Raw genomic sequence first — 13,580 nt, forward strand, 5'->3', positions numbered from 1 at the left:
TGGACCCGGTGACACCAAGGTCTTCGCATGCTCGCTCCCCGCGGCTCTCTACGGCCTCTTGCTTCCGGCCCTCTCCATTCAGCCGTTCCCTCCAGCTGCGGATGCCCAATCCAGTTGCTTTCTCCCCTACCCAGTTGCTTTCTCTACTTCTCCACAGTACTTCAGGCATTGCAACTGTCTGGTCCCTGCATTTTGCATGCTCCCTCTCCCCACCCCTCCCAGCTCTCCCCACCCCTCCCCCTCTTCACCCACCCCTCCCCCTCTTCACCCACCCCTCCCTCTACCCCTCTACCCCCCTACCTCCACCCCACCACCATAGTTGAATATCTGAAGTGCAGTTGCAAAGTCGGGGAAATAGCAAGCAAAACAAAACCTCAACAATTCTGGGTTTAATTATTGAAAAGTTTTATTAAGTTCATTAAGTATCCGAGGAACTGCTGTGCATGGATGCATGAGTGTTGTGTCCAGCATTCCCGTTAGACAGACAGGCCGAGTCTCTGCTATGCACAGCTAAAGAGATTGTTCCTGGAGAGCCTTCTGGTGAATGAACGCTTGGCTCTCTATTCCACTACTGTATTGTCCATGTGAAGAAGGCAAAGTCACAAGAGTCTGAGCTCAGTCTATTCTTGGTGAATGTTCCCCCAGCGCATCCCAATGTGCACTCCCAATTCATCCATAAATGCAATATTCCTTTCCACATCGTGATGAGCTCCGCAGCATGATCCAGTTGCCTTCGTTGCTTGAATGCTGACCTTAAGTCTCAAGGATTGTTTTCTCGACGGCATGTTTTACATGAAAAGAAGAAAAGCAAATCAGAGTCAGAGCTTGCCTCCCTCCATCCACTGAAATTACTGTTGTGCACACCTTTTTAAGTTCTGCAGTGAAGGCACCAATTGATAACGTCACCAATGAAGCACTTATTACCCACCTCAGATGCAGGAATCATCACATCCTTGTGTCATCTCCTGCACTGCCTCCTTTGCTGGAATGCCGTCCTTAAGTGTCAAGGATTGTTTTCTCAAGGGCACATTTTACATGAAAGGAAATAATGAAAGAACATCAGTGTCAGAGCTTCCCTCCCTCCAATGAAATTACTGTTGCGCATGCTTTAAGCTCTGCAGTATAGGCCAATGAATCACTTAGTACCCACCTCAGCTGTTGGAGTCAGGATGATGTAACTGCCCCTATCTCGTGATGGTTCAATGCTGCTCTCAGGGAAAACATGAATGATGTGAGGGTGCTGGAAAAAGAAGCACATTTCTTTTGGACTATGAACATAAAGCAGGCCATTTAGCCCAGCTGTTCCCTGCTAGTGGTTATGCTACTCGTGCGTCTTCCCATCCATTCCCATTTAATCCTGCCTACTACTATCAGCATCATCTTCCATTTCTTTCACTCTTATCTACCTTTGCCTTAAAGCAACACTGAGGATGGAGAATGGTGTGGCTGCACTCCCACCTCACCAGTTGTGTACTCAGCAAGAGCATTCACATTTGTGCTACCACTGGACACGGCATGCTTGTTTAATTTAGTGCTCAGTCTCTTCTTGCTGAATGTTCCCCAAGTGCTTGACCCCTTTGGACGCCTTCTCTGCTTGACAGGCAGCAGCTGGCAATTGCGGAGTCTCACAAGGCTCTGCATGGTTGTTTCAAGGGCGGATGGGGAAACATGTGGCTGTGTGTCCACGTGCACTGCTTGGATGGGTGTAGGAGCAGGTAACTGTGTGTCCATGTGCACTGCTTGGATGGGTGCAGGAACAGGTGACTGTGTAACTGAACAGCAAGGAGAGGGTACCGCAGGTGGGGGAAGTGGAGCTTTGAACAGGCAGGCGTATGTATGGTCCATCAGATCATTAGGCCAGGGGGTGAAACGCTCAGGATCCATGGATTGTGGCACGCGACTGATGTCCAGCGCATGGCCACCTCCATCCGAAGGTGCTTCCGGGCAATTGTTGGGCAAATTAATTGGCTCCATCTCATCAGCCAGTCCTTGTGTTTATGGCGCATGCACAGAAAAAGGCACTCCCATTCCGCTCCGCTACTCCCCCCTCCCCCCCGACCTCCCTTCCCCCCTCCCTCCCGACCTCCCTTCACCCCCCCTCCCTCCCGACCTCCCTTCCCCCCCCCTCCCTCCCGACCTCCCTTCCCCCCCCTCCTCCCGACCTCCCTTCCCCCCCTCCTGACATCCCTTCCCCAACCCTCCCGACCTCCCTTCCCCCCTCCCGACCTCCCGACCTCCCTTCCCGCCTCCCTCCCTCCCGACCTCCCTCCCCCCCTCCCTCCCGACCTCCCTCCCTTCCACCCCGTCCCTCCCTCCCGACCTCCCTCCCTTCCCCCCCGTCCCTCCCTCCCGACCTCCCTCCCTTCCCCCCCCGTCCCTCCCTCCCTTCCTTCCTCCTTCCCTCCCTCCCTTCCCTTCCCTCCCCCCTCCCTCCCGACCTCCCTCCCTTCCCCCCCCGTCCCTCCCTCCCGACCTCCCTCCCTTCCCCCCCCCGTCCCTCCCTCCCGACCTCCCTCCCTTCCCCCCCGTCCCTCCCTCCCTTCCTTCCTCCTTCCCTCCCTTCCCCCCTCCCTTCCCTCCCTCCTTTCCCTCCCTTCCCTCCCTCCCTTCCCTCTGCTCCCTTCCCTCCCCCCTTCCCTCCCCCCTTCCCTCCCTTGAAATGTTTTCAGACCAACTTAACAACAGGGACTGGAGCACATGCGATGCCCCAGACAATGTAAATATTTTCAGAGCAACTTACCTTGGAACAATTTCCTCTGTCTAATAAAAATGAAGCAAATGTCCAAAATGACTAAATAATTGAGATAAAATGCCCGACGAAACCTCTCCTCCTTCCATTTTCAAAAACTCGCGGCGAAGCTTTCGGAAGATTGACGCACATGCGCACACGGTATCAGGCCCACTGCGCATGCGCTGCGGTCCGGATTGCCAGGACCAGTTTGCGCATGCGCAGAGGCCAACCTGGCGTGTTCCCCGAGGAAGATGACGTTACGCGATGACGTCATCCGCGCATGCGCAAACTGGTCCTGGCAATCCGGACCGCAGCGCATGCACAGATGGCCTGAGCCCGTGTGCGCACCGCGGCGCATCCTGATGACGTAGCGTTGTCATCAATCACTTTGAAGTAAAAATGACATAGGACTGGGAACCCAGGGTCATGCTTGTGGACTGAATGGAGGTGTTCCACAAAGCGATCACCCAATCTGCAATTGGATTCCCCAGTATAGAGGAGATCACATTGTGAGCAGCACAGTTAGTAAATAAATAGAGACAGATAGAAGTAAATCACTGCTTCAACTGGAAGAAGTGTTTTGGGCCTTGGACAGTAGAAAGTGAGGAGTTAAAAGGGCAGGCGCATCACCTGCACTTACATGGGCATGGGAAAGGAGTGTTGGGGGTGATTGAGGACTTGTCCGGGATGTTGTGGAGGGAATGGTTTTGAAGCACATTAAGATGGATAAATCCACCGGGCCTGACCAGGTGTATCCTAGGATGCTATGGGAAGCAAAGGAGGAGATTGCAGGGGCCCTGGCAGAGATTTTGTATCATCGTTAGCCACGGGTGTGGTACCGGAAGACTGGAAGATAGCTAATATTGTGCCTTTATTTAAGAAGGGCAGCAGGGATAAACCAGGGAACTACAGGCCGGTGAGCCTTACATCAGTGGTGGGAAAGTTATTGGAAGGGATTCTGAGAGACAGGATTTATATGCATCTGGAAAGGCATGGTCTGATGAGGGATAGTCAGCATGGCTTTGTGCGTGGGAAATCATGTCTCATGAATTTGATTGAGTTTTTCGAGGAGGTGACCAAGAGGATTGATGAGGGCAGGGAGATGGACGTTGTCTACATGGACTATAGCAAGGCCTTTGACAAGGTCCCGCATGGTAGGCTGGTCCAGAAGGTTCGAACACATGGGATCCAGGGTGAGTTAGCCAATTGGATACAAAATTGGCTTGGTGACAGGAGACAGAGGGTGGTAGTGGAGGGTTGTTTTTCAGATTAGAGGCCGGTGTCCAGTGGTGTGCCGCAGGGATTGGTGCTGGGCCCTCCGTTGTTTGTCATATATATTAATGACTTGGATGTGAATGTAGGGGGCATGATTAGTAAGTTTGCAGATGACACCAAAATTGGTGGTATAGTGGACAGTGAAGAAGGTTGTCTAAAGTTACAACAGGATATTGATCAATTGGGAAATTGGGCAAGGGAGTGGCAAATGGAACTTAATGCAGACAAGTGCGAAGTGATGCATTTTGGGAAGTTAAACCAGGGCAGGACATATACAGTGAATGGCAGGGCCCTGGAGAGTGTTGTTGAGCAGAGAGACCTTGGGGTGCAAGTACATAGTTCCCTGAAAGTGGCAACACAGGTAGACAGGGTGGCGAAGAAGGCGTATGGCATGCTTGCCTTCATCGGCCGAGCCATTGAGTACAAGAGTTGGGACGTCATGTTACAGTTGTACATAACATTGGTTAGGCCGCATTTGGAGTACAGTGTGCAGTTCTGGTCACCGCACTACAGGAAAGATGTGATTAAGCTAGAGAGGGTGCAGAAAAGATTCACAAGTATGTTGCCTGGTTTGGAGGGCTTGAGTTATAAAGAGAGATTGGATAGGCTGGGTCTGTTTTCCCTGGAGTGAAGGAGGCTGAGAGGGGACATGATGGAGGTATATAAAATTATGAGAGGCATAGATAGGGTAGATAGCCAAAGTCTGTTTCCCATGGTAGGGGTGACTAAAACTAGAGGGCATAGATTTACAGTGAGAGGGAGGAGGTTTAAAGGAGATCAAAGGGGTAAATTTTTCACACAAAGAATAGTGGGTATCTGGAATGAGCTGCCTGAGGAGGTGATGGAGGCAGGAACAGTAGCGATATTTAAGAGGCATCTGGACAGGTACTTGAATGAGCAAGGCATAGAGGGATATGGAATTAATGCAGGCAGGTGGGATTAGTAAATATAGGCATTATGGTCCGCATGGATGCGGTGGGCTGAAGGGCCTGTTTTTACGCTCTACAACTCGATGACTCTATGAGTAACTCCCATCCTAACAGCACTGTGGGTGCACCGACACCAAATGGACTGCAGTAGTATAAGAAAGCGGCTCACCACCACCTTCTCAAGGGCAATTAGGATGGGCAATAAATGTTGGCCTTGCCAGCGATGCTCACATCCCATCAAAGAATGAAAACAATGATCTGTTGAACACAGAGGCTTGTGGGATGGAAAGTGAGGACAAGGTGAACCCTGTTGTGGTTCTGCGAAGGAAGGGAAGGGGTGAGAACAGAAGTGCGTGAAATTGATCAGATACGGTTGACAGTGGGAGGGCAGTCTTCAGTTGAGGAAAAAGAAAGACATATCAGCAGCACCGGTATGGAAGATTGCATCATCAGAACAGGTATGACTTGAGATGAAGAAACTGGAAGAATGGAATGGAGCCCTCACAGGAAGGGGGATGGGAGGAAATGTAATCAGGGTAGCTGTGAGAGTCAGTGGGCTTATAGCAAATATTAGTTGATAGCCTATCCCCAGAAAAGGATTCAGAGATGTTGAGGAAGGGAAGGGAAGAGTTGGAGATGGAAGATGCAAAGGCAATGGAAGGATGGAAATTGGAGGCAAAGTTGATGAAATTTTCCAGTTCAGGGCAAGAACAGAAAACAGCAATAATATGGTCATCAAGGTACTGGAAAAAGAAATGAGGCTGGAGGCCTGAGTAGGATTAGAATAAAGAATGCTCCACATATCCCACAAAAAGGCAAACATAGCTAGGACGCATGTGGGTACACAAAGCAACACCTTTTATTGCAGGAAGTGAGTGGAGTTAAAGGAGAAGTTGTTCAATGTGAGAACAAGTTCAGGCAGGCAGAGGAAGGTGGTGGTGGATGGGGACTGGTTGGGTCCCAGTTCAAGGAAGAATTGGAGAGTTCTCAGACCATCCTGGTGGGAGATGGAGGTTTAGAGAGATTGGATGTCCATGATGAAAAGGATATAGTGATGTCTGGAAACTGGAAACTGTTAAAGTAGCAGAGGGCATCGGAAGAGTTACAGATGTAGCTGGGAAGAGACTGGAAAAGGGGTCCTGGGGGAGATAGGAGGAAGTGTCAGAGAGTTGATGTTCAGCCTCTGCTGAGTAGAGGTCGGTTCGCCAGACAACAACAGCACCACTCTTATTAGTAGTTTTGATAATGTTAGAATAGGACCTGAGAGAACAGAGTGCTGCAAATTCAGAGGGAGGCAGGTTAGAGTGAGTGAGAGGAGCAGAGAAATTGAGGAGGCCAATGTCACATCAGCAGTTCTCAATGAAAGGATTGCGACATGTGATGTCTCATTAAAGACCTGATTCTCTACTGTTACAACTGCATGTGCCTGTCCTTTGATGTTTAAATTAATGAGATGAATTAGAACAAGAAAGCAGACCAACACAGCTGAAAACTCTGCCATATCCTCCATGGCGTTTCAATTGGATTGCTGACATTGACCCTTTTGGATTGTTCCATGGGTAGTCGGCCACTGTTTTCTCTCACTACTGCTGCATTATTGCCAGGGCCACTCATTTACAGGCAAATGGAATTACATAATTCAATCCACAAAACACCAATTGAATCCCATGTAAGAAAAGTGGAATGTGAGTTATTCAATTACTGTAAACCAATGGCCTTGATTATGACATAGCTGATGATGGCCAATGCCTCACCGCCGTGTTGATACTGATTTGGAATAAAGGACACAACTTTCTGCAATGTAACCATATAGAAAAAAACTACTCATCTTCTTTAACTACACATAGTCCTTCCACTGAGGAGTCACTTGGAATAAGTTATAAGTTAAGAATTAGAAGGTACGTCCAATACATGAGAACTAAGGTGACGTGGTGGATAATGAAATCCATACCAGACATAACACAGAGTAGTGTAATAAATTGGTTATACTTGTAATGAGTTCTTTATGTTATCTGATGCAACAAAAATGAGCTGAATAGTGTCCAGTTAGGTTGAAGATCTCAAACAAAGAACAAACAAAGAACAAAGAACAGGACAGCACAGGAACAGGCCAATCGGCCCTCCAAGCCTGCGCCGATCTTGATGCCTGTCTAAACTAAAACATTCTGCACTTCCGGGGTCCGTATCCCTCTATTCCCATTCTATTCATGTATTTGTCAAGATGCCTCTTAAACGCCGCTATCGTACCTGCTTCCACCACCTCCCCCGGCAGCAAGTTCCAGGCACTGACCGCCCTCTGTAGAAAGAACTTGCCTCGCACATCCGCTCTAAACTTTGCCCCTCGCACCTTAAACCTATGTCCCCTAGTAACTGACTCTTCCACCCTGGGAAAAAGCTTCTGACTATCCACTCTGTCCATGCCACTCATAACTTTGTAAACCTCTATCATGTCGCCCCTCCACCTCCGTTGTTCCAGTGAATACAATCCGAGTTTATCCAACCTTTCCTCATAGTTAATATCCTCCAGACCAGGCAACATCCTGGTAAACCTCTTGTGTACTCTCTCCAAAGCCACCACATCCTTCTGGTAGTGTGGCGACCAGAATTGTACACAATATTCTAAGTGTGGCCCAACTAAGGTTCTGTACAGCTGCAGCATGACTTGCCAGTTTTTATACTCTGTGCCCCAACCAATGAAGGTAAGCATGCCGTATGCCTTCTTGACTACCTTATCCACCTGCGTTGTCACTTTCAGTGACCTTTGGACCTGTACGGCCAGATCTCTCTGTCTGTCAATATTCCTAAGGGTTCTGCCATTTACTGTATACTTCCCACCTGTATTAGACCTTCCAAAATGCATTACCTCACATTTGTCCGGATTAAACTCCATCTGCCATTGCTCTGCCCAAGTCTCCAACCGATCTATATCCTGCTGTATACTCTGACAATCCTCATCACTATCTGCAATTCCACCAACCTTTTCATTTTCCTCCAAATCATTTATATATACTACAAACAGCAAAGGTCCCAGCACTGATCCCTGCGGAACACCACTAGTCACATCCCTCCATTCAGAAAAGCACCCTTCCACTGCTACCCTCTGTCTTCTATGACCGAGCGAGTTCTGTATCCATCTTGCCAGCTCTGATCCCGTGTGACTACACCTTTTGTACCAGTCTGCCATGAGGGACCTTGTTAAAGGCTTTACTGAAGTCCATGCAGACAACATCCACTGCCCTGCCTTCATCAATCATCTTCGTCACTTCCTCAAAAAACTCCATCAAGTTAGTGAGACACTACCTCCCCTTCACAAAACCATGCTGCCTCTCGCTAATAAGTCCATTTGTTTCCAAATGGGAGTAAATCCTGTCCTGAAGAATCCTCTCCTATAATTTCCCTACCACTGACGTAAGGTTTATTACAGCTAAACTATTATATACAGTACAGAGCAAACTATTTACAGAACCTTCCTCTAGGTGTTACAGTTGCAGAGTGACCAAGGCTTGTCGTCACATGACTGCATCCTGGTACTTAGCTGATTAGCATACAAGGAGGCGGTGGCATAATGGTATTGTCACTGGACTAGTAACCCAGAGACACAGGGTCTTGCTCTGGGCACATGGGTTCAAATTCCACCACAGCATAAGGTGGAATTTGAATTCAATTAATAAATCTGGAATTAAAAAGCTAGTCTAATGATGGCCAGGAAACCATTGTCAATTGTTGTAAAAACCCATCTGGTTCACGAATGTCCTTTAGGGAAGGAAATCTGCTGTCCTTACCTGGTCTGGCCTACATGTGACTCCAGAACCACAGCAATGTGGTTAACTCTTACAGGCCCTCTGAAATGGCCTAGCAAGCCATTCAGTTGTATCAAATCGCTACGAAGTCAATAAAAAGGAATGAAATCGGATGGACCACCCGGCATCGACCTAGGCACCGGAAACGACAATGGCAAACCCAGCCCTGTTGACCCTGCAAAGTCCTCCTTACTAACATCTGGGGGCTTATGCCAAAATTGGGAGAGCTGTCCCACAGACTAGTCAAGCAACATCCTGATATAGTTATACTCACTGAATCATACCTAACAGACAATGTCCTAGATAGCTGCAGGTATAGTGGACCTGGTAACAAGGCACTTAGAAAATCATAATATGATTAAACAGGGCCTGTTTTTATGCTGTATGACTCTATGACTCTATGATACGAAGTTAGAGGGGAAAGTAAGTGATGAGGAGGACACAAAGATTGCAGAGGAATATAGACAGGTTGGGTGAGTGGGCAATAACATGCTAGAATACAATGTGGCAAAGTGGGAAGTTATCCATTTTGGTAGGAAAGACAAAAACAGGATAACTTTAGAACAGTGAAAGACTGGAAAATGTTTGCATCAGAGGGACCTGGGTGTCCTTGTACATGAATCACAGAAAGTTAACATGTAGGTACTGCAAGCAATTAGGAAGGCAAAGGGTACGTTAGCTTTTATTACAAAGGGATTGGCGTATAAGAGTAAAGAAGTCTTACTACAATTATACAGGGCATTGGTGAGGTCACACCTGGAATACTGTGTGCAATTTTGGTCTCCTTACCTAAGGAAAGACTTACTTGCCTTAGAAGGAGTGCAACAAAGGTTCCGAGGATGAGGGGATTGCCCTGTGAGGAAAGATTGTGTAGACTAGGCCTATATTCCCTTGAGTTTAGAAAAATGAGAGGTGATCTAATTGAAACATATACAATTCCTAAGGGGCTTGACAGGGTATTGATATGAAAGTGTTTCTCTTGACTGGGCAATCAGGAATATGGGTTCACAGTCTCAGAATAAGAGGTCGGCCATTTAGGCTGAGATGAGGAGAAATTTTTTTCACTCAACAGGTTACGAATCTTTGAAATTCTCAACCCCAGAGAGCTGTGAATACCTAGTCATTGAGTATATTCAAGACAGAGGTTGATAGATTTTTAGGTACTGAGGGAATAAAAGAATATAGGGATAGTGTGGAAAGGTGGAATTGAGGTAGAAGATCAGCCATGATCTTGTTGAATGGTGTTGCAGGCTTGAAGGGCTTATAGTTTTTTTTGTGGGGTTGTTGTTTGGATGTAATGAATCATGAACTGTCTGTTAAAACTGCCAATATATGGAAAGATACAGATCCCTTGAAATGCTTTTTTAAAAAAAATGTACCGTTAAAAAACAGAAACAACCACACATACCATTCAGTACAATTTAGTAAACAAAAACATTCCTTTTTGCATCACTTTAACGTGTAGTAAATGCAGTTATAATTTACAGAATGAGAATGAGTTTGGATAGGTGACTAAATGGGAGAGGTCAAATGGATTGCTTCCACCTTCAGAGTATTCACTTCTGTCACTGTTCATTAACCTAACACCATGTCTGACCTGCAGTTAAATGCTCATTTTTCCTTTATACTGCCCTTTCATTGCAAAGTTCTGTATTTTTTCTTTCAAAATTGACAAATAAAATTTCATTGTTTCATTTTGCTATATTCAGCCTAAGATAGATACAGGAAGACTAGATGCAGTGTAAACCTTGTTTCACTCTGCTGATCAGTATGCCTGCCTACAAACCTTAAACACACCAATGTAAATTTATCTACTTTCAGGGAAAAAAAGGAAGTGACTGAGTGGAGCAATGGATTATTTCACCTTCTTACACTTCAGTGCAATACTGCAGGAGTGCTGTCTCCTGGCTTCGGTGCTAAACAAGATGAATGTAAAAGATCCATGTCACCAATTGACCAAAAGCAAAGAGTTCTCCTAGAGTCTTGGCCAACACTCCTCTCTCAATCAACACCATCAGCTTATCTGGAATTCAATTGTTTTTGTGGGATCTTGTGCGCAAGCAGGCTGCTCTTGTTTGCTTACATAACAATAGTGATTATACTTCAAAAAAATTGAAGTGTTTTGGGACATCCATATTGAAACATCAGCCTAGATTATGGGTTCAAGTCCATAAAGAGACTTTTGATGTAGAAATGAGAGTTTTATCAACAGAGGCAAGCTGACATCAAAGAAAACAGGGATTTCAGGAAAGCATTAAGCACTGCTTTTACTGTGATAATATATTGAGTTTTGTATATTCTGCTGTAACAAGTAGTATTTAAACACTCCGCAGTACATTATAGAGTCATTACGGCACAGAAAGAGACCATTTGGCCTATCGAGTCTGTGCGGCTCTCTGAAGAGCAATCCAATTAGTCCCATTTCCCTGTTCTATCCCCATAGCCCTGCAAGCTTATTTCCCTCAAGTGTTCATCCAACTTCCTTTTGAAATCATTCATTGTCTCTGCTTCCACCAACATTGTAGGCAGCGAGTTCCAGGTCATTACTACTCACTGAATAAAAGGTTTGTCCTCACATTACTCCTGCATGACTTGCCCAAAACCTTAAATGTGTCCCCTAGTCCTTGTACCATCAGCCAGGTGGTAGCTGACAAAGGTGTCGAGGGGTCTCTTACTGTCTTCACCTGGTCTTATTGTAACAGGATTTAATTTTGTGTTTTGAGCTCCCCCTTTGGTGAATCCTTGTTCACAGCTTTCCAATTATAAGGCAAAGAAATAAGCACAAACTGGCTTTCTTAGGTTTGAAGAAGGAAAGTGAAATTTATTAAACCTTAAACATAAACTCTAATATAGTTAACACCTACGGATATATGATGCGCCCACACTAGCATGCACACGCAATACATACATGCAAATAGGGACAGAAAAGAGCAGAAGAAAAATAAAATGGAGAGGTTTGAGGCGATTTCAGAAGAGTTTCTTGTTTACTGTGCTTTGAGCTCACTGTAGTCCTTTTTTAAGTAGCCTTGCTTTTCGTTGGGGCCCAGTATTCTTCTTAAACCTTGTTCACTGTAGGAGACTTTTCTCTCTTGGGGTTCATGTGTCTTCAATGGTTTCTGAAGCTGGTGAGAGCAAGATGAGAGCAGATGGAGAGAGATGTTCTCAGTCCTGGAGCAAGATGCTTTCATATTTCAAATTCCTTGCTGGCAGTTCAAATTCAAAAAACTCCAACAATCAGTTAGTCATGGGACTAAACAGGTCTAACCACGCCTGTTTGTGTATTCGGCATCTCAGTAGTTAACCTGGAATGCTACAATGCCTGGTAATCAAAAGTCCATTGTGGATTAAATCGGAGCAGGGACTAGCTTCCTTGTCCTTTGAAGTACTGTCTGTTGATATGCTAATGTCTCTCTCCAGCCAAAGTCTCCAATCGTTTTTCTAAAGCATGTTCTTCCTTCACCAACAACTGTTGAAAATCAATGTTCATGCGGGGAAATTAATTTTCCTCATTCCTGGCATGTAGGGGGCTTGCCTGACAATGGGAACAGATTCTCCTTGTCCACCTTAGCTAAACCTGTCATAATCTTGTACACCTCGAACAAATGTCCCCTCAATCTCCTTTGCTCCAAGGAGAACAACACTAGCTTCTCCAACTTAACCTTGTAGATAAAATCCCTCATCCCTGGAACCATTCTGGTAAATATCCTGTGCACCCTCTCAAGACCCTCATATCTTTCGTAAAGTGTGGTAACCAGAACTGGAAACAATGGGCTGAATTTTACAGGCCCCTCAACGCCATGTGTCACGGCGCGGGGGCCAGTAAAATGTTGCAGGGAGAGACTCGCCTTGACCCGTAACTTTGAGAAGGGCCTGCCGCATAATACCGGCGGCGGCGGGACCTCGTTGTGGCCCCCCGTCGCATGGCGGTGGGACCACAATCGACATATGTTAATGCTTCAGGCCAATGACTTTTCGTCAGGTTCTTTCTCATGAATGGTCATTGACCTGAAACATTAACTCTGTTTTTCTCTCCAGAAATGCTGCCCAACCTGCTGAATATTTTCAGCATTTTCTGTTTATCGTTCAGATTTCCAGCAACCGGAGTGGCTTACTTTTGTAATCTGGTTTCGATGTTGTCAGGTGAGGAATAAATGTGGCCAAGACAACATCTTCTATGAACATTATTTCTAAAATAAGCATCTCAAATACAGCAATTAAGTGTTGAAGAATGTCAGTGTGGTTTGAGCCCAAGCAGAAAGCATATGATTACTATCTTGCACTGCAGACTCCAGAAACTCACTTTGTAAATGTTAGTAATTTTGCTTTTACAGAATGTTAAATTGGTTCCAGCTAATACTGTACTACTTTAATCCAGAAAATTTATTTTTTTTCCCTGTAATTATCATTTGCCAGTTGCACTACATTTGCTGTCATAAATGTAATTAAAATGATGTTAAGTATTTCACTAAATTATGCTCTGTCTTTTGTATCTCTGTGGTTACCAGAACAGAAAATAGTACTTGAGTTCTGGTATAACCAGAGTACTGAACGAATCAGGGATATAAATCTATATCAGCAAAGAAGGTAATAAGGGTTTGTTCTGTAGCTAGGTTAACGTTCCTCCAGTAAGGTAAGGTGGACTGGATTATTGCTATAGTTGGGGCCATTCGTCAGGTAGTCAAAAAAGACCTTGCTGAGCAGGATGAGCATGATAATTGGAGAGATGTGTTGTCCAAAAGTAGTCTTAACAAGATGCATCTGCAGGCATAGCATATTAGTCAGATGGCTTCAAAGCTACAATGAGACAATGGCCTGCAGTTAGCTTCACATGAGCAAACTGAACAA

At 45.8% G+C, this 13,580-nt stretch overlaps 1 long non-coding RNA gene across 1 annotated transcript in view; it reads right to left on the reverse strand.

Annotated features, from left to right (window-relative positions):
- Positions 1-419: 419 nt before the first annotated feature.
- Positions 420-13,580, reverse strand: part of LOC137383206 (uncharacterized) — a 33,836-nt gene continuing 20,675 nt past the window's right edge. Inside the window, exon 3 of the long non-coding RNA XR_010977352.1 lies at positions 420-1,240. This is a non-coding gene — a long non-coding RNA (uncharacterized lncRNA). The remainder of the gene's footprint in view (positions 1,241-13,580) is intronic.

Source organism: Heterodontus francisci, chromosome 24, assembly GCF_036365525.1.
Source record: "Heterodontus francisci isolate sHetFra1 chromosome 24, sHetFra1.hap1, whole genome shotgun sequence".
In the NCBI taxonomy this organism is placed as follows: Eukaryota; Metazoa; Chordata; class Chondrichthyes; order Heterodontiformes; family Heterodontidae; genus Heterodontus; species Heterodontus francisci.